Below are 23,374 nucleotides of genomic sequence, written 5' to 3' on the forward strand. Positions count from 1 at the left end.
ATAAGTTCCTTTAATGCATCGACTTGAAATTCATTTCCTTTGTAGAACAATTACGATTGGATTCAGATTTATGGTTTGAATTGTGTTTGATTGAACTTTGAGAATTAAGAGTTTGTTAATACATTCTTGCAACAACTTGGTGAAATATTAGACTCATTTGGTTACATAACAACCTCTAACTTCTATTGCACAAACAATGATGACATCCTTGAAATGGATAGACGAATCCTAGGTTGATAAGGTAATGTAGGAATTAAGAGTGATTTAAATAGTCATCTTAGTGCACCAACATTTTGGCGTCGTTTTTGGGGAATTTGTCAAAGATAATAGTTAATTTGTGTCTCTGAATGGAGTTGGGTATTGAAAATGAGAGGTAAGAACCTACGTACTTAGCAAGAAAAAATATTGCTCCTATCACCTGCTCTCAGAAGATACATAGAATTTTTATAGGAATGAATGACCAGGGGAAACAAAATACCAATAGATCAGAAAGCATTAGGGATCAACAACCCTTGGGAGACCAACCTTCATAGAGAAAATCATTCAGAAAGATGAATCTCAGGCGTTAGTAGGACCCCAGATAGTATCTGGAAAGGGTTCTACTTCGATCCTTCAAGCAAAATAATCACCAACTGCAGCTTATGCCGAGATCCATAGAAAGACTGAAGGATCCGAGCAAAGTTTCCAAAGTCCAAATTACTAATACTTCAATCCTTCACAAGAGGGAAAATCGTGAAATTTAAGAGAAGGAGAGGGAGAAACTAGTGGAGCTGCTAAGGCAGAGCCAGAGTTGTCTAAACTAGGATCTCATGTGACTCCAGATCTAAGCAATGTAGTAAAACTGCTTCGGATTGAAAATAATCCACTTACTTAGATAGCATCCCCTGAAGTCCCTCAAGGATATTGGCACATTTTTTACCAAATGATGAATCAACCACCTCAATATCAAACCTTGACATTGGAATATTCCATAGCCGACCCAGTGGCCAATGCTCCGATGAAAGCTATTCCCTTGCAAAATATCCCTACCTTTCATGGGATGACCGCAGAGGATCTGAATGCCTTCTTATTTGAGTTTGACTTCCTTTGTAGAGGATATGATCACACCATTGATCCTAAAAAATTGAAGTTGTTCCAATCTACCCTAAAAGGAGTAGCTTTGCAGTGGTTTACGGGTTTAGGCAGACGCACTATTAACTCTTGGGATGACATGAAACCTTATTTTCTCATGAAATATCAGGACTACTATAGGACTAGGGAATTAAAAGATGAAAATTTTAAAATATTTGCAAAGGATAATGAAACTCTAGAGGAATATGTCGAACGGTTTTAGTACAATTTGCAGAGATCCCCTCACTCCACATTACCAAAAGTAGTCCTGAAAGCCATATTAACGAAATGGATGAAAGAATAATGCATAAAAACTTTAAATATGATGGGGAAGAGAGACATTTTTCTAGAATATTATGATGAAATTATTTAATTGTGTATCAGGTTTTCACGAGGTAGCACACACATCGAGTCAGGAAGCTGAGATTCCATGACTAGAGGAAGCAAATCGCCCAACAGAGGCATGACAAGAGTAGACATCGGTAACTTCCTAGAGGACTTCAAGACAGACATCTTAGGCATGCTGAATACATAGTTGGATGTCTTACATGCCATACGAGACAAGCTAAGGCATAATAGACGTTAGCCATATTCCACACATGATGCCGAAAGAATCACAGTGAATGGGAATATCCTTTGGACATGGTGCATACATGCTCTATATGCACCCAGGACCATGCCACGAACCAGTGTCCATCGCTTCTGGGGTTAAAGCAGTATTCAAGGAAGCCGAAGAAGGGACAGAGCCAACATACTTAATGGCACCACATCGGTAATGACAAGCACGACCCTCATGTATGCCACAAGACCCACCCTTGTTTTTTCCTTTGCAATATCCTCCATAGTAGAATCCTGGAACATCATGGAAAGGTCAACCACCTTTCTCTGTCTAGAAATCCCAACAATACCTCATGCCACCCTAGTTGAACCAGCCCTTCCCAGGAGCCGGTTGGCCAAATCCACAATGTTCTTCCCCTTTCTAGCAAAATTTAGCTAGTAATCCTTACTCTTCACAGAGGGTTGCTTCCACCTCACAGAACCCGAATTGGCCTCAGAACTGGCAGCGCCTCATGGGGATGAGCAATTTACCTATGGGAGTGTGTTCTCAACCTTAGCCTACATTTCCTAGTCCATTTCAGAACTCTCAGCCTTTAGTATATCCCCAGTTGCTAGCTCAAACAAGTCTAAATCCTAATAACAATATACCAGTTGAATATGTGCAAATTCTTGAAGGTTCAAATAATGAAACATAACCAATAAAATGTAATGAGATTCGGTTGAGGTCAAGGTGTATTATTTCCACAGAAGAAAAAAAAAGCTTGAAATGAAAAAAAACCTGAAGTAAATACGTCGAATGTGTTTCCTATGGAAACCAAATAGGGAGAAGACATAATCAAATAGCATAATTTAGAGAAAATTATAATTTCTTCTCCCCGATTCCCTGAAATATTAGACATAGTTAAACCTATTGTTTATCCTGATTTTGTTATACTAGGGAAATTAAAAATTTTGTTTATACAAATCCCGCTCCTCCAGGCCATACAAGATTTCCCGATCTATGCAAACACTATTAAGGAATTATGTGGGAAAAAGCCAGGGAAGAAATTGAAAAATCCACCAAAAGTACATGTGGTAGGAACTTTATCTGACCTACTTCTGGGTAAACAAGAACCAAATAAATATGAAGACCCAACGAATTTTGAAGTAGGAAAGTGTTCCCTTTGCGGACAGAGGCAACCCCTCTAGCCCTAGAGTGGGTCTAGTCACAGAAAAAACAAAACAACAATCGATTTCCTTAAATAGACATCGTTGGAGGCCTACCTCAAAACCCGTGTTTAAAGAAGCTTTGTTGCGTCACTCCAGCTTCCGTTCCCTTCTCTTTAATGAGAAATCAACCTGAAACAACATAAGAGAACAACAAAACATGTAATCGAGAACAAAAATGATCTATTTACTTATAAAGTCAAGAAATCATAAGCTATCAAGTAAATTGTGCACAAAATATAGGAAATCATCATTTATTGTATTAAAATGAATCAAGAGCAAAGCTTACAACCAAGTCTTGACATCACAAGCCTTCTCGGAGGGTCCAGCCAGTATGTTTCTTCAATAATTCACTCTCAAGAATGGGTCTCCCAAATAGATGATATCTCTCCCTCACTCACAAACTCTAATGCAAGGCTAAGGCACTCCACAACCTCTTACCAAACTATCAATAATTCCACACTTGTCAAACTCACACCAAAGCTATCTAATCTGCTTTAATCCAAATAGAAACAATAACTAGGAACTAAGAACCAACAACCAGCTAATCATAGTAATGGTGAGTGCTTTTATAGGAGGAGAAGCCTCCATGAAATAAGGTAGATGGAGTTTATCATCAAGGGAGGTTTCATAAAAGGTGGAACTACCATCCCAGAGGAGGAAAGGCGAACCAATATGACCCAACAACCAGCTCTAGAATCACCCAAAAGGTCGACTGTTTGAACTAATTCACCTAATCTAGATTGTCGAAGGTCATGAACTAGGGCTTAGCGACGACATTGCAAGGAAGAAATGCATTCGGACCAATCGTCGCAATAAGAATCTGGAAGATTTGCGCCAAGCCCTAAAATTCAACCGTTGTAGTAAACACATTTACATCTGCGATGATACTGTTCATAACAAGGAACCATCGCAGATTTTAAAGGTTTACTAGCAATGATAAAGAAACTTAGGCAAACAGGGTCAATCTTCATCATTAGAGAGCACTTGCTTAATCTTCTTGCATGAGTGGGAAGATATGGACATGTTTAACTGATGTATGACACAACAGAGGGACTGAGATGAGGTCAGTGATAAATTACTATGTAACAGATGCCCCCTAAAGCATGAAGCTCAAGAGAGTGGGAGGGGTGAAATGCTTTACGAAATCATAACCAAACTAGAACACCACCACGAAGAACCTACAAGCGCAAGTACAACTGATATCTCTGATAGTGAAATACATGTAGTCTAGGTATGGGCGCAGCCATCCAAAATACTTATGAAGTTTGGTCTGTGGTATGGACACATCCACCCAGTAAGTAAGACCATATATAATGATAAAGGTATGGTCGCAGCCATCCATGAAGACTCAGGTATGTTTGCAGCCATCCAACCAAAGAGTCATGCATATAATCACAAACCAATCCATGCAGCCCGAATAGGTGTAATCTTTGTCCAAGGTCTTGAAACCCTCACTGATCATAGTACAAGTTCTAGCATGAGAATAGATGTGTTGAAGTCGAGCATTATAGAAAGTTGCTTGATTACCGATATTGGGCCATGAATACGACCACTTTGTAACACTTATTTCATCCATTTTTACTCTTCTCTATTATATCATCTATAATAATTTATCATTTAAATCCATTTTATAAATGATTTATGCTCTTATGGATGAATATTATTTATTCTCTTTTATTTCTAATAAATTGATGATTATGCATGATTTTATCAATGATAGTTTTAATAAATCAGTTGTAACATTATTCACCATTTTTAGCCTCCAAGATAATTTCCAGATTGAAGACTTGATCATTAAAAGTACCAACTCAGAAATTCACTGGAATAATAAGTGACGGTTTTGTGGTTGAGATTCTGAGCAAATGAAGAAGAATCTGGAAAATCTGGAACATGGGTTTTGTCCAGAACGAACCCAATTAACTTTAACAAAGAACGGTTTTCCCAAATTTGGCTTGTATTGAGAGAAATACAGGGTTCTTTGAGCACGATTTTCTCAGATTTGTTGTTGCGGCCGTCCTCCAAATCTCAGCTGCAAAGCCAAATTCGTCTTGCTCTTGTTGAAAGCTGGATGGAAATATATCTTTTTGTTTATCAATTGGTTGGAAACAATCTAATTTTGTAATAGAAATCATGTTGTACTTATCTTGATTGTAACTGCTCTCTGATCTCTCTTTATTTAAATCACAATAGAGATTAGAGAGGGGGTGAGTTCAGAGGGATTCGAATGATGGAATTAAGGATGAATTAGAGATTCAGAATTGAGGTTGGCAGAGAGAATGGATAATGGCTGAGAGATTGAGATATTTCTTGTTGTAATCCACTGTAACTCTACTTTGATATTTTAATATAAATCTAATTGCCATTTCATCTTTGATCCTGAAGTAACCCAGCAGCATCCGCTGGTGGCTAAGGGCCCAACCTCTGGTGGAGTACGTTTCTGCTGTATTATATCTTTATGCTTCATGTGTGGTTTGATTTCTTTCTTTTACTCCGTTCAGTAATCTGATGCACTTTACTATTTTACATATCAGCGCTATTAGATATACTTGATTGGATACTATCGTTATCTGCAACAGGAATGCTATGTTATCATTTTAACTTTGTATCGCATTGTTGTTCCTTTTGATAATTGATATAACATTGTTGTTCCTTACAGATTGTCATTCGATTACAGATTAACCGCGCTGTATGTTCCTAAATCGGTACAACTATATGATGTATTCTTAAATTGTGATTGTTTTTTGTTGGCATTATGATACATATGTTGTACTTGATGGCAACCCACTCATCTCAGATAATAAATTATAGTGTAGAGAAAAGTTCACGCACTTATATGGAGAGAAAAGTTTATTTCATGTAGAGAAAAGTTCACGCACTTTTATGCAGAGAAAAGTTTATTTCATGTAGAGAAAAAGTTCACACACTTTCATGCAAGGAAAAGCGCGTATATGTTGGAGAACTTACCTTTGGTCCATGGTAGTTAGTCCTTGGTATTTGAACATATGAGGAAAATCATGTATATGTTGGAGAACTTACCTTTGGTCCATGGTAGTTAGTCCTTGGTATTTGAACCTATGGTTTTGGACCATGGTACGCACTTTCATGCAAAGAAAAGCGCGTATATGTTGGAGAACTTACCTTTGGTCCATGGTAGTTAGTCCTTGGTATTTGAACCTATGGTTTTAGACCAAGGTACCTCGTCAAAAGTGTTGATCTCACGCAATTTCATGGTTGGTTCATGGTATTAGTCCGACAGTTTTTGATCCTATGGTTTTGGCCCGTGGTATTGCATCCAAAAGTGTTGATCTCACGTACTTTCATGGTTGGTTCATGGTATTAGTCCAACAGTTTTTTGATCCTATGGTTTTGGCCCGTGGTATTGTGAAAGGCCTAAGACTATAAAGGAGGAAGGAGATCATTTGGCAAAGCATCTTCTGAATTATCGAATATCTGATAAAGTGCTAGATCTGGAATATTGTGATTGGGTTTTGGTGCAGATCTGGATCTGAATGAAGAAGAAACCTGAGCGTAAGGAGAAGGATAAGTTCTATTGATGGGTCAAAATATTAAGGCTAGAATAGTGGTATCTCTATATGATTTTGATCTGTGATATGTGGCATACGCTTGATCTATAAATCTAATAATCTGGGTCTGAATTATTGATGCATGTTTTATTTTACACATGTTATGATTTGGGTATGTCTGATGTAACAACTGCAAAGTTATAAGGAAATATTTGCAGATTTGTATGCGGGTTGGCTTTGGTGAAATTAGAGATTTATGATGCAAGTGTAGTTGATGGGTTTTTGATGTTCTTCGATCTAGTTTGAAAATTTATGAAAAGTGGTCCTTGAAAGAAAAGAAGTAGGGGGTTGTAGCTCCCTTCCAGGAGAACGAGAGAGAGTTGTAGCTCTCTGCAGGTTGCAGCCTGCGTACTGGTAAAGGACTGCACCAGTACAAAACCATTGTAAAAGGAGTTTCTAATTTGAAAGAAGATAGAGACATATTGTAGCAGGTGGTTTTCACCACATTTGGTTTCCACCTTACATCTTGTGTTCTTTGGTGTGACTATCTGTTGTCTTTGTTCATGATCATTATTTTATGGTACTGACATGCAAAAATAATTCAAAGAATAAATAAGGAAGATTTATTAAAAGAACTTGATAATACTGATTCACCCCCCCTCTCAGTATTATTTCCAACAATTGGTATCAGAGCAGGTCCTTCAGAGAAGCTTGATCGCTTGAAGGAATATCATTCATCATGAGCAACTACGAGAGGGAAGCATCAATCAGACCACCAATTTTTGATGGGACAAACTTCAATTATTGGAAAGTAAGAGTTACTGCCTATCTTCAATCTCTTGGTACAGAAGTTTGGGATATCATAGATACAGGGTACACTTTTCCTTCAGCTACTCCTACAGATATGGCCGAAAAGAAGAAATATGAAACAAATGCTAAAGCAGTCAATACTCTGCTGGGATGCTTATCTCAAAAAGAATTCGTGAAGGTTATGCAATATAAATCCGCAAAAGAAATATGGGACAAGATTGTCTTGAGCTACGAAGGAGATGAATAGGTAAAGCGTGCTAAACTTCAAACCCTCAGGATTCAGTATGAGAATCTCAGAATGTATAATGATGAAAGTGTGGCTAACTATTTCCTTCGGGTAGATGAGATTGTTAATTGCATGAAAAACTTGGGTGAAGAAATAAAAGAGGCTATTGTGGTTGAAAAAGTTCTAAGATCATTGTCCCCCAAGTTTGAATCTAAAGTGTCTGCAATAGAAGAAAAGGAAAATCTAAGAATTCTTACTATGTCTCATCTACACGGAATTCTAACTGCTTATGAAATGAGAAAGGGAGGTCCATCAGACAGAAGAGAAGCTGCTTTCAAGGCTTCAGGCAAAGGAGACTATTATGAAGCAAGTCACGTGCCAGAAGAAGAAGAAGAAGAATCAAATTTTGTCAGAAATCTTCAAAGGGAACTGGAAGGTTCAGAGGTAAGTTACCTTTTAAATGCTTTGCTTGTGGAAGAGTAGGTCATTATGCTGCAGAATATCCTCATAAGGATAAAGGAAAGGAACCTGCTAGATGGAACAAGAAACAGATTGCAAATAAGAAAAGCTACTACACTCATGAAGATAGTGATGGTCTATCAAATAGTGACGAAGATGAATGAGGTAATGACTATAAACTCTTAATGGCATTTGAAGATGATGATTACATGGATGCTATAGATGTGGATAGCTTTTGTGAAGAAATTTCTAGACTCAAGACATGTATAGAAGAAAAGAATAGGATCATTGATACTCTACAACTTCAAATTGATGAAAAAGAAAAATATCTTGAAAAGTTAGAAGGCGAAATTGTTGGTCTTAGAAAAGAGATTGAGAAAACAAAGGCTATTAATCTTAAGTTTGTCAAAGGATCTGAAACTCTGGGTGAGATCATCAATTTACAGCGCTCTCCTCTAAACAAGACAGGTCTGGGCTATAATGGAGAAACTTCTCAAGCATCCACCTCAAAGAGTTATCTTGATGCAACAAGAAGGAATGAGCAAAAGCACAATGGAGATCACCAAGTAAAGCAGGGACCAATTACAAAAAAAGACTATCAGGCAAATCGGGGGCAATCTGTCTTAAGGATGAACAAAAGCCACAACCAGCCACAGGTAAAATCCTCTCAATTTGCTTCAAGAATGAATGACAATAGAAATTACAATCGTTTGGCCGGAAGATTTGATAACCGTAGAAATTTATTCAATGGACAATGTTTTTCTTGCCATAACTTTGGTCACAAAGCAGCTCAATGTGTTGCATATAAAACGATCATGACTAGAGAAGCTCAGAAACAAAGAAGTATGACCGGGATTACAAAAAGGACCTATAACAACTTTTCGGTTCTTGAAAATGAAGTTGAATGTTCTATTTGCAATAACTTTGGTCATGAAGATTCTGAATGCAGGAGCAGGTTTCAGTAGACAAAGGAACAAGCCTCAAGCACCAAAACATGGAGAATAAAGGAACCACAAACAGAAAGATGTGGGATAGCATTTTATGCAGAGGGACAGGAAAATCTATGGTACATTGACAGTGGATGTTCGAAGCATATGACTGGTGATAAAGAAAAACTTGAATCATATTCTGCTCTAGAAAAAGGAAAGAAAGTTTCTTTTGGAAATGATACTCCTGCAACTATAAAAGGAAAAGGCACTGCTCAATTAAAAGAAAAGGTCAAAGCTGGAAATGTTTTGTATGTTGATGGATTGAAACATAATCTTCTAAGTGTCAGCCAGATGTGTGATCAAAGAACCGAGGTGATATTCAGATCAAATGGATGTCTTGTTCATGATCTTGATACAGGTAAAACAGTGATCAAAGGTAAAAGAACTCCAAATAATCTATACATATTTGAAGAAGGACAACAACAATGCTATCTGAGCAAGGATGATGAGCACTGGTTATGGCACCGGAGGTTGGGGCATCTAAGCTTTTCACAAATAAGGAAAGCATGCAAATATCAGGCAGTTTGTGGTCTTCCAGATATCAAAGTTCCAGACAACACCATATGCAAATCATGTCAGTTTGGAAAGCAAACCGGAACTACCTTTCCGGAAAAGGAAGGATCAGCTAGCATGCCTCTTGAGCTAGTACATATAGATACATGTGGTCCATTCAGGAAAAGGACACCTCAAGGAGAAGAATACTTGATATTATTCATTGACGATTTCTCCAGGTTTGTCTGGTTAGGACTTATGAAGCACAAAGATGAAGCATTCGAAAAATTCAAATCCTTTAAAGCCTTGGTTGAAAACGAATCAGGATACAAAATTAAGTGTCTTAGATCTGACAGAGGTGGGGAGTTTACCTCAAATGAGTTTTTCAATTTCTGTGAAGAACATGGGATAAGAAGAGAATTCTCTACAGCTAGAACTCCTCAGCAAAATGGGGTGGTGGAAAGAATGAACAGAACTGTCCAACAAATGGCTCGTGCTATGCTTGATGAATCTGGAACTCCCGTAACTTTCTGGGGTGAAGCAGCACATGCTGCGGTTATTATTCTCAACAAAACAAATGTCCGAGTGAACAACACTCAAACCCCTCATGAGCTCTGGTATGGTGAGACTCCTTCGGTAAAGCACTTCAAAATCTTTGGGAGCAAATGCTATATTAAAAATACTGATGAGCAACTTGGCAAACTTGAACCTAGAGCAGATGAAGGCATCCTTCTTGGTTATTCTCCACACAGCAAAGCATACAAGTGCTATAATAAAAGACTTGGAAGAATTGTTGACAGCATTGATGTAGTGGTTGATGAGAAGGGATACATTCCTAGGCAAGTAAATCATGAAGATATCGAAGAAGATGAAGGCAATCCTCAAAGACAGAATGATGAAGAAGAAGAACCTCAAGAAGAACCAGAGGAGCAGACAAGGATAGAAGAGAAGACTCCATCCAGATATGTTCAGAAGAATCATCCAGAATCTCAGATTTTGGGACAGAAAGAAGCAGGTGTACAAACAAGAAGAACAATTGCAGAAGCTTCAAGCTATTTGGCATTACTCTCTTCCACTGAACCACAAAATGTGAAAGAGGCATGCAAAGATGAATGTTGGGTCAATGCAATGGATGAAGAACTTGAGCAGATCGAAAAGAACAACACTTGGGAGCTGGTTCCTAGACCAAAGGATAAGAATGTTATAGGAACAAAATGGGTCTTCAAAAATAAATTGAATGAAAATGGAGAAGTAATTAGAAACAAGGCCAGACTTGTTTGTAAAGGGTATGCGCAGAAAGAAGGAATAGATTTTGAAGAAAATTTTGCTCCTGTTGCAAGACTTGAGGCCATCCGAATGTTCCTTTCTCTCTCAAGCTTTCAAAACTTCAAAGTATTTCAAATGGACGTGAAATCAGCCTTTCTGAATGGAGACTTGGAAGAAGAAGTATACATTGAGCAGCCAGATGGTTTCATTCTTGGAAATGATCCAAATCTTGTATGCAGATTGAAAAAGGCTCTCTATGGCCTCAAACAAGCTCCAAGGGCTTGGTACTATCATTTGGAAAAATATCTTCATCAACAAGGTTTTTCAAAAGGATCAACAGACAACAATCTTTATATAAAAGTTGAAAATGACAAATTGCAGATACTTGTTGTGTATGTAGATGACATTATCTTTGCCAGCAATGAAGAAGCTATGAGTCAAAGCTTTGCCTTGGTGATGCAGAAAGAATTTGAAATGTCCTTGCTAGGAGAACTGACATATTTTCTTGGTTTGCAAATCCAACAAAATGAAGGAGGGATCTTCTTGTCTCAAACCAAGTATCTCAAGCAGATTTTGAAGAAATATGGTATGGAAGAAGCAAAACCAGTATGTACACCCATGGTCACAGGATGTAACCTCAGTGCAAATGATGAATCAGCAGCAACGCATCAACCAACTTACAGATCTATGATTGGAAGTCTACTTTATTTGACAGGTACCCGACCAGACATCATGCATGCAGTGGGAATAGTTGGAAGATTTCAGGCAAATCCAAAGGAAACTCATCTTCAGGCAGTAAAGAGAATCTTCAAATATCTTCAAGGGACTCAAAACTATGGCTTATGGTATCCTAGAGATACAGATCTCACACTTCATGCTTATACAGATGCAGATTGGGCCGGAAGCGTGGATGATAGGAAAAGCACAAGTGGTGGTGCATTCTTTATGGGTTCCAGATTAGTATCTTGGTTCAGCAAGAAATAGAGTTCGATTGCCTTGTCTACAGCTGAAGCAGAATATGTTGCTGCTGCATCTTGCTGCACTCAACTCCTTTGGATGATGCAGACCTTGCAGGATTTTCAAATCACTTGTACACCACCCATCTCCATCTTATGTGATAATACAAGTGCAATCAGCATTTCAAAGAACCCAGTCATGCATTCAAAAACCAAGCACATACCAATCAAGTATCACTTTCTCCTAGAACAAGTGCTTAAACAAAAGGTCAAGTTGGAGTATGTTCCTTCTAAGGAACAGGTTGCTGATATACTCACCAAACCATTGCCTAGGGAGACCTTTGAATACCTCAGGCAAAAGCTGGGGGTTGTTGAATCTCTTCTGATTATTGGTTGTACGCAAGGTTCATCTGAAGTATATGCGTACATGTGCTGGGTTGCGGATTGGTCAAAAATCGAATGGCACAGGTTCAGGGGGAGCATATCATGCATTGTTGGCATTATGGAGGAAGTAAAGAAGGAGATCATGGATGTTGGTCTGAATATTGCTGCAATACGTCTCTATCTCTTTCATGGTCATGGATTATGGTTCTTCTTTACAGATCTGGTTTATAGTCAGGGGGAGCATGTTCTTAGGGGGAGCATAACCCTTTGCCCTTGATGTCAAAGGGGGAGAGTGATTGGTTGTTGTTGCCATCAAGTCCAAAGGGGGAGATTGTTGGCATTATGATACATATGTTGTACTTGATGGCAACCCACTCATCTCAAATAATAAATTATAGTGTAGAGAAATGTTCACGCACTTATATGCAGAGAAAATTTTATTTCATGTAGAGAAAAGTTCACGCACTTTTATGCAGAGAAAAGTTTATTTCATGTAGAGAAAAAGTTCACGCACTTTCATGCAAGGAAAAGCGCGTATATGTTGGAGAACTTACCTTTGGTCCATGGTAGTTAGTCCTTGGTATTTGAACCTATGAGGAAAAGCGCGTATATGTTGGAGAACTTACCTTTGGTCCATGGTAGTTAGTCCTTGGTATTTGAACATATGAGGAAAAGCATGTATATGTTGGAGAACTTACCTTTGGTCCATGGTAGTTAGTCCTTGGTATTTGAACCTATGGTTTTGGACCATGGTATGCACTTTCATGCAAGGAAAAGCGCGTATATGTTGGAGAACTTACCTTTGGTCCATGGTAGTTAGTCCTTGGTATTTGAACCTATGGTTTTGGACCATGGTACCTCGTCAAAAGTGTTGATCTCACGCAATTTCATGGTTGGTTCATGGTATTAGTCCGACAGTTTTTGATCCTATGGTTTTGGCCCGTGGTATTGCATCCAAAAGTGTTGATCTCACGTACTTTCGTGGTTGGTTCATGGTATTAGTCCAATAGTTTTTTGATCCTATGGTTTTGGCCCGTGGTATTGTGAAAGGCTTAAGACTATAAAGGAGGAAGGAGATCATTTGGCAAAGCATCTTCTGAATTATCGAATATCTGATAAAGTGCTAGATCTGGAATATTGTGATTGGGTTTTGGTGCAGATCTGGATCTGAATGAAGAAGGAACCTGAGCGTAAGGAGAAGGATAAGTTCTATTGATGGGTCAAAATCTTAAGGCTGGAATAGTGGTATCTCTATATGATTTTGATCTGTGATATGTGGCATACGCTTGATCTATAAATCTAATAATCTGGGTCTGAATTATTGATGCATGTTTTATTTTACACATGTTATGATCTGGGTATGTCTGATGTAACAACTGCAAAGTTATAAGGAAATATTTGCAGATCTGTATGCGGGTTGGCTTTGGTGAAATCAGAGATTGATGATGCAAGTGTAGTTGATGGGTTTTTGATGTTCTTGGATCCAGTTTGAAAATTTATGAAAAGTGGTCCTTGAAAGAAAAGAAGTAGGGGGTTGTAGCTCCCTTCCAGGAGAGACTGGAAAATGAGAGAGAGTTGTAGCTCTCTGCAGGTTGCAACCTGCGTACTGGTAAAGGACTGCACCAGTACAAAACCATTGTAAAAGGAGTTTCTAATTTGAAAGAAGATAGAGACATATTGCAGTAGGTGGTTTTCACCCACATTGGGTTTCCACCTTACATCTTGTGTTATTTGGTGTGACTATCAATTTTCTTTGTTCATGCTCATTATTTTATGGTACTGACATGCAAAAATAATTCAAAGAATAAATAAGGAAGATTTATTAAAAGAACTTGATAATACTGATTCACCCCCCCTCTCAGTATTATTTCCAACATTGTTTATTCGGGATTGTTGTTCCATTACAATTGCTGTTACTTTATAACTGTGATTTATGCATATTGTATCGAATCTCGGATTATAGTCCCTTTTAATGATAAGTGTGTTGCGTGCTTGATTTGGATTGTTGTACATTCATATTTAGTTGCTGTTCCATTTCTGAATTGTTGTTTCATTTCAATTGCTGGTCTGTTTCAAGATTGCTGATTTGTTGTTTCATTTACTTGCCATTTCTTAAGGACAGACTCAGGCTATAGTGAGTGTCAGCTTCTGCTATTTGGCTCCCAGACCTCTGATCTGCTCCCATCAGTTATGAAAGGGATAGGTTATTGCCACCAAACCCTTGGCTGAAGTGCTGTTCTATTTCATCATTATTTCCTTTACTTGCCGTTTCATTTATATTCATCAAGGACGATCTCAGGCTGTAGTGACCCCCAACATCTGCTACCTAGCTCCCAGACCTTGGATTTGTTCTCATCAGTTATGAAAAGGATGGGTTATTGCTACCGAACCTTCGACTGATGCAATGCTTGGTGTGATTTATCCTTTTGAAGTAGTTAAGTTGTAGACATGCACCCATTTACTTTGTTGTTCATTTCTATTGATTGATTGCACTAGTTTGCTTTTAAAGAGTTTTCCTAGTTTACTTTCAATGGCAGCTTTAGTTCAAGTTCGATTTCCTTTTGATTGCTTTAAAGCAGGACTGTCAACTGTAGAGAACATTGGTTATTGCTTCCTCGTTCCCAGATTGATTGTCTTGTTCCGGTTTGATTTCAATTGCATCAATCTCTAGAGGAATGAGTTATTTCTACTGTATCCTCGATTGATGTTTGCTAAGTGAATAGTTGGATTTCAGAGCATTTGAGTTTATGTTATTGTTAGATTTATTTTTTAAGCATTCATTTACTTTTGTAGCTTTTAAGCACTATACTACAAAATATTACTCTTGAATAAATAGCCGCCTCAGACTGAGTACACTCTTGAAATAAAAAGTCATCCCTGGGTTGATAATTAATGTGAAGGTAATTAGGAGTTTAAAAGACACCTTTTTATCACTCCACATTTTGGCGCAGTTGCCGGGGAGAGTGTAGCCATTTCTAAAGAGTAGTGTGAATCTGATGAGTGCCTGCTAGGGAAGAGTTGGATCTTAAAAACGGAAGGTAAGAACCTGCGTGCGGAGCATGTAAAAGCCCTGCTCCACTGTCCGCTTTCCTAACAGATTTGTTGTTGCTTTGTTGTGTAGAAATAGATGTTTGAATTTTTGTGTGAATGACTAGGAAAAAATAGAAATTTTGAAAAATAAATCACATGATTTTACTCAAGTGGTGATGTAAGCACCACCCATTTCACTAACTAATTGACAGGAACATTGGAAGAAGGAGCTTCGAAGGAACACATGAAGAACATCTTCTGTTATGGTAAGAAACTTCCCAACATTTTTTTTGAATTTCCTACTCAACTAATTCCTCCCCCTCTTTGAAAAATGGTTGAATATCATTTTTTGGCTTTCGGGCTTGTTGAAATTTCTGTAAAAACAGTCGGGACAGTCATGTTTTGAGGGACCAAAAGTGAATATTTTTAAAACTTGTTTCTACCATAGGTGGCCCTTGATGTCTACTTTCTAACCCAATTTGAACCACTCAATTTGGATTTGAAACGAAAAAGTTAGAAACAAAACATTGATAGGGTGTCTAGCGGGAAGCTCAGGATCAGAGTTGGGACAGTCAGTTTTTGGAGGCCTAAATGTTTGAATTTTTAAAACCTGTTACTATGGTAGATTCCCCTATGAATCTAGTTTACAATACAATTGGAATCACTCATTTTTGATATCGTATGGGGAAGTTATGATCAAAATACTGATTGTCTATCGTAAATCAACACCCTTAAAACTATGTCTTTCCGGCTGTTCCTTACAGTATTTGACCTATCAATTCTTCTTTTCTTCAAAACATGTTTCTATTTGAGATAAAAAAATGAATCTACTTTCATTTCCAATTTTAATCATTTGAATCTGACATCAAACGAAAAAATTATGCTTGAAATATCAACCGTTGGTCTAAGTGGGGTAATCGAAAATGACTCTGTAATGCAGGTTGTTCTAACTAAAATTGACATATCATATCATTGAATTTTTAAAACCTGTTTCTATTGGAGATATACCTTTGAATTATCTCTCATTTAGCTCTGGAATCAATCAATTTGGACAAAAAACAAAGAAGTTGTGATTAAAGCACTGCTGGTTAGTATGGTCGACCACTACTCTCCCGCAAGTGACAAATAAATTTTACTTTGTTATTTTCTCCATGGATTTGTTCTACAGAGTAACTACTTGTTAGTTTTTTTTCATAATTCTTGGATTAGGGGAGCCGTGCACCTCTCTTTCTCCATGATTTAATGTTTTATTGCAGGTAGACACTCGTTTTTTGCAGGTCCTAGGAGAAAAAGAATGTCAATTTATGGACGAGTGATTCTTGAAAGAAATTTTAAATGAAACAAAGGAATTTCATCCAACTCATTACCCAATGGATTCATAATAGAAGAAATGAAGAATTGATTTCCATTTGAAGATTCATGTCATGTCTTTGCTGCCAAAACATTTTTCAAATAAATCATTTTTTTGACATAACATCATAGTTGTTGTAACTTAATTTATTTATTTACATACTGTTTTTTGTTGTTTCTTTTCTAATTTCTCTTATATTTTGTGTTTCAGGTGTTGCTTCATTCAAAGTGTAACTCATCCTCAGCATCAATGCCGTGAACAACTAATTTGTTTTTTTTGCATGTTTGCATTTTATGATTGTCCATTTTGCTGTTCCTTTCTGAATGGAACAACACTTCTGCACTTTCACGTTTTGTTGTTCCTTTCTGAATGGAACAGCACTTCTGCACTTTCACGTTTTGCTGTTCCTTTCTGAATGGAACAACACTTTTGCACTTTCACGTTTCGCTGTTCCTTTTTGAATGGAACAACACTTCTGCACTTTTCATTTTTGCTGTTCCTTCTTCATGATTCATTTTGTTGTTCCTTTTTCATTTTCATTTTGCCGTTCCTTTTCCATGGTTCATTTTGCTGTTCCTTTTTCACGGTTCATTTTTGCTGTTCTTTTTCCAAAGGAACGACACTTGCGTTTTTGCTATTCCTTTTTCAAAGGAACAACACTTTTCATTTTTGCTGTTCTTTTTCCAAAGGAACAACACTTTTCATTTTTGTTGTTCCTCTTCCAAAGGAACGACACTTGCGTTTTTGCTGTTCCTTTTCCAAAGGAACAACACTTTTCATTTTTGTTGTTCCTTTTCCAAAGGAACGACACTTTTCATTTTTGTTGTTCCTCTTCCAAAGGAACGACACTTGCGTTTTTTCTGTTCCTTTTCCAAAGGAACAACACTTTTGATTTTTGTTGTTCCTTTTCCAAAGGAACGACACTTGTGTTTTTGCTGTTCCTTTTCTAAAGGAACAACACTTTTAGTTTTTGTTGTTCCTTTTTCCAAAGGAACGACATTTGCATTTTCACACTTTTTTGTGTGTATATTTTTTGGTTTTTTTTTGGTGTCCATTTTCTTTGCTGTTCCCTACACGGAATACCACTTTTTGAGTGTTTTTGTTGTTCATTCAAAAGAGCAACACTTTGGGAATATTTTTGAGAGCAACCCTTTCCTTCCTCTTGTAGGATTACTCCTAGTTCATCTCAACCACATTTTACTGATTCCATTTTATGGCACGAAGTACACTACTTTTATGAGGACAAGAATTATGGATTCTTTTGAAGCAAAGTTCACATCATTCACGTTATGATCTTTAATAGGACCGCTCCTTGATGATAGATTCTTTTCAAAAGGGGACACAATTATTTATATATCACTTTACTGCGTTTTTTTCTGTTAAACATGATATTGATTGATTATCTTAATACCATGTTGTTTCCACCCTTCCTAGTTATAATCTTCTTTGTCTGTAATAAATGCGATTATGGGTATATTTTTCTATTGACATGTTCAACTTCTTCCACCATCTCTACTCTTAAGGAGTACTGAGCCTCCCTCATTTTATCATAAAAATATATAATAACAAGAAAATTTTGTTCGCAGATGGAGGATAGGGGGTCTCATTACGAGCCAGCCTACCATGTTCATAAGGTTGTAACAAAGTGACATTCCCATTATGGCCACCACACCAAGGTTATGATCCATTGGATAGCCAAATTATCCTTGGAACAGGAGGTCTCATCACGAGCCGGCCTGATCACTTTTGCGACATCCCAGTGAATGGTAGTGTGATTATCTGGTTACCATGCCAGCACACTGATCCCTTCTGTAGAACAGTACTGTAACTCTTCATTTATAAATTGAGGATCCTGGCTCATATGGGTTAAAAAGCAACCCTGCCGAGGCTATGGACGCCTGCTGGCAGCAGCGGCTCTGCTTATGGTATTGAAGTTATATCTTATCGTCAATTATTATTATAATACACTTTTCTTATTTTTTTCTTTTTATCAGAGAAGTTATTTCCTTAACTTTTTCCCTGTTTTGAACCTTTATGCATGAGAAATCGTTTTATGATCAATCACATCAATTTCAGCTAGAATACCGTCAGCAAAGCATCTTTTTAGCCTATTGTTGTCCTTTTTCGTTTTGCATAACCTATCATCAATCCAAAGCGTCCTATCTCTTATTCATAACTATCTTTACACACTTTGCTCTCAATATAACCATAACTTTCATCGTCCTATCATTGATAAGTGTACTCTGCTTCATTTACTGATATATTGTTCATTCCATTGCCTTGCCGTCATCACCACCCCTTTCATATGCTTTATGGTTATGGAACCCATTTTCCAATTGGAAGGGGGAATGTATGCATTATGGGATTGCATGCGATATGATTACTGCACTTTGCCATACCTTGTTGATTTGACAACATATTAGTATTGCATGTATACATAAGTTTTTCTAATTGAAAGTTTTCATGCATCTTATCTGTTGCTATTCAAAGCTAACTCTATGGATTCAAGAACAATGTATGCAAACTAGTGCTTTGTTTATAGGAGAACAACAATTATGGGCAGAATTCTATTCGTCGCATGACCACACTATTGCACTTAACAGAAGAGGCTCGCGAATGTGAACAATTCTTCAGACATGATGTGCTTACCTGGATTCTACCTTTTGCATCACTTTCCGCACCAACTCAACTTCAACAACTGCCAATCCATATATGTCATTTCACATTTTTCTTTTTGGAGGTAAAACTTGAGGTAAAATAGCATAATTTTCTAATTTATTACGAATTTAGGAGAATTTAATGAAAATCCATTTTGAGCATTATTTATCATCCTTCATTCCACATCTTTACCACTTTCCCTTTTTCAACAGCATATCATTTCCGAGTGTGGGGGAGTGTTCCTTCATTTCTTTCTTATGACCACGTCATTCATATTCTTTATCATCCATTGCTATTCTTATTCATTCTCAACACCTCCCTTATTCCATGTTGTTTTACACCAAGCATAGAATTCAACAGATAGTAGCTACCACCTCTATTTGTTTTCTAGCATCGCATGAGGGCATGCTAAATTTTCAAAGAGGGGGAGGAATTGCTACGCATGATGGATGTTTTCTATTTTCTTTCTCATTTAAGGCATACAATTTCAGTGTAGAAATTGATTTCCATAATATTTTTAAAGCTATGAACTCAATTCTTGTGATCTCTAGGAAACACAGACATACTATTAAAATACACATACCTAGATAAATTCAAGATAAATTGGTTCATAAAATTTCGGAAATCATGCACTCTCACCTACAGCCATTTTGTTTATATCTCATGATCCGTGCATCAAAACAGTCCGATTTTTGGATCATAAAGGCATTCATATATTATAAATTTACTTGCCAAATTTCAACAAAAGCCGGTTTGTAGTTTTTGAGAAAATGGTTAATGAAGTTTGTTGTTACTTATATCATATTTTGTTGCAACTTCATATATACATATAATTGAATGTCAATGTAAAAATTGTTATGCCTTCATAAAGATTACTAAAAGTGAATATTCATTAATTAAGGAAGAATTCATTTGTTCTATCCATTTTATGAGCTGAGATGAACATATTTTTTATCGCTTGGTTAACACATGGGTTTTTGTCTTTGGGTTGCATGAAGACATGCCATATATTCAGTTTTCGTTGCATGAGGACATGCAACATATTGAGTGTGGGGGTATGTTGGGCCATGAATACGACCACTTTGTAACACTTATTTCATCCATTTTTACTCTTCTCTATTATATCATCTATTATAATTTATCATTTAAATCCATTTTATAAATGATTTATGCTCGTATGGATGAATATTATTTATTCTCTTTTATTTCTAATAAATTGATGATTATGCATGATTTTATCAATGATAGCTTTAATAAATAAGTTGTAACATTATTCACCATTTTTAGCCTCCAAGATAATTTCCAGATTGAAGACTTGATCATTAAAAGTGCCAACTCAGAAATTCACTGGAATAAGAAGTGACGGTTTTGCGGTTGACATTCTGAGAAAATGAAGCAGAATCTGGAAAATTTGGAACATGGGTTTTGTCCAGATGGACCCAATTAACTATAGCGAAGAACGGTTTGCCCAAATTCGGCTTGTACTGAGAGAAACGCAGGGTTCTTTGAACACGATTTTCTCAGATTTTTGTTGCGGCCGTCCTCCAAATCTCAGCTGCAAAGCCAAATTCGTCTTGCTCTTGTTAAAAGCTGGATGGAAATATATCTTCTTGTTTATCAATTGGTTGGAAACAATCTAATTTTGTAATAGAAATCATGTTGTACTTATCTTGATTGTAACTGCTCTCTGATCTCTCTTTTTTTAAATCACAACAGAGATCAGAGAGGGGGTGATTTCTGAGGGATTCGAATGATGGAATTAAGGATGAATTAGAGATTCAGAATTGAGGATGGCAGAGAGAATGGATAATGGTTGAGAGATTGAGAGATTTCTTGTTGTAATCCATTGTAACTCTGCTTTTATATTTTAATATAAATCTAGTTGCCATTTCATCTTTGATCCTGAAGTAACCCAGCAGCATTCACTGGCGGCAAAGGGCCCAGCCTCTGGTGGAGTACGCTGTTGCTGTATTATATCTTTATGCTTCATGTGTGGTTTGATTTCTTTCTTTTACTCCGTTCAGTAATCTGATGCACTTTACTGTTTTACATATCAGCGCTATTAGATATACTTGATTGGATACTATCGTTATCTGCAACAAGAATGCTATGTTATCATTTTAACTTTGTATCACATTGTTGTTCCTTTTCATAATTGATATAACATTGCTGTTCCTTACATATTGTCATTCAATTACAGATTAACCGCACTGTATGTTCCTAAATCGGTACAACTATATGATGTATTCTTAAATTGTGACTGTTGTTTATTCGGGATTGTTGTTCCGTTACAATTGCTGTTACTTTATAACTGTGATTCATGCATATTGTATCGAAGCTCGGATTACTGTCCCTTTTAATGATAAGTGTGTTGTGTGCTTGATTTGGATTGCTGTACATTCATATTTAGTTGCTGTTCCATTTCTGAATTGTTGTTTCATTTCAATTGCTGGTCTATTTTAAGATTGCTGATTTGTTGTTTCATTTACTTGCCATTTCTTAAGGATAGACTCAGGCTGTAGTGAGTGTCAAATTCTTCTATTTGGCTCCCAGACCTTTGATCTGCTCCCATCAGTTATGAAAGGGATAGGTTATTGCCACCAAACCCTTGGCTGATGTGTTGTTCTATTTCATCGTTATTGCCTTTACTTGCCATTTCATTTATATTCATCAAGGACGATCTCAGGCTGTAGTGACCCCCAGCATTTGCTACCTAGCTCCCAGACCTCGGATTTGTTCTCATCAGTTATGAAAAGGATGGTTTATTGCTACCGAACCTTCGACTGATGCAATGCTTGGTGTGATTTAGCCTTTTGAAGTAGTTAAGTTGTATATATGCACCCATTTACTTTGTTGTTCATTTCTATTGATTAATTGCACTAGTTTTCTTTTAAAGAGTTTTCCTAGTTTACTTTCAATGGCAGCCTTAGTTCAAGTTTGATTTCCTTTTGATTGCTTTAAAGCAGGACTATCAACTGTAGAGAACATTGGTTATTGCTTCCTCGTTCCCAGATTGATTGTCTTGTTCCGGTTTGATTTCAATTGCATCAATCTCTAGAGGAATGAGTTATTTCTACTGTATCCTCGATTGATGTTTGTTGAGTGAATAGTTGGATTTCAGAGCATTTGAGTTTATGTTATTGTTCGATTTCTTTTTTAAGCATTCATTTACTTTTGTAGCTTTTGAGCACTATACTACAAAACATTACTCTTGAGTAAATAGCCGCCTCAGACTGAGTACACTCTTGAAATAAAAAGTCATCCCTGGGTTGATAATTAATGTGAAGGTAATTAGGAGTTTAAAAAACACCCTTTTATCGCTCCACAACTGATCAATGATAGAAACTGTTAACAAGTGTGAGAGAGACCACTAATAATTTCAATGGTTCTCAAGGCACTACCAGTACAATCCACGAAGTGTGAAAAATGAGTTGAAGTTTAACACTCATGGAATAACCCAATTGAAGACCAATGATGAAAGTACGTCATCAAGTGCAAAGAAATTGTCATTGAGGCATGCAAACTCCAAGGTATCGAAAGGGATCTCTAGATCAACCTCCTGGATAATGAGATGATGTCAATAGGAGGCAATCCGTTGCAGGAGGGCCACAACGTTCCCCCAATAAACGACGCGAGACAAGGAACAAGTGGTAGATGGTGAAACAGAGAATAAGAGGAGGATGTAAGGGTGAAAACTGCAGAGGGATTATACTCTTGAACATATCGACGACACGACTCCGGAATGCGGCAGCATTTTGGTACAAAGGGACTGGAGGTTTGACAAAGACAACATGGATCAGATGGAATGAGGCAAAATGGTAGCCCAAAACCCCAGAAGGCCAATGATGATATGAGGATATCCCAACCTGATGTGAGGCAAAAGTGTCAATGTTCAAGAGTGACTAGCTTCCATAGGTAACCAATGATGACTTCCAAATTTTCCCCCACCATTGCTAGCGAGTACACCAATTATTTTTTGAAAACAAGCTTGAAGGGGAAGCTTCGGACAAATCCAACCTAGTGATAGTTTAACGAGCCCTAGGGAGGAGAAGCTCGAGTCTCATCATGGTGACAAGTCCAATGTCGTCAGCATTTAACGAGTCCGACATAGGTAAAACTCAGAGACTTTTTCATATTTAGAGAGTTTGAAAAAGACATGAAAAAGAAAACTCTAGGGGGGGTCATTTTTCATAAATTTGTGTCCCTCAAGCCTGAAAAAGTAGAAAACAATACTCGAGAGAACCGCTTGACAATCACGTTCAAGGATTACTTTTCATAAATAGTGTTTCTGATTCGAAAAAGTAACAAAGTGACTGGAGACACGAAGTTTCATATCCAAAAACAAGCTTGAA

Source organism: Pinus tabuliformis, chromosome 9, assembly GCF_031772625.1.
Source record: "Pinus tabuliformis cultivar Carrire ecotype Pingquan chromosome 9, CPIR1, whole genome shotgun sequence".
In the NCBI taxonomy this organism is placed as follows: Eukaryota; Viridiplantae; Streptophyta; class Pinopsida; order Pinales; family Pinaceae; genus Pinus; species Pinus tabuliformis.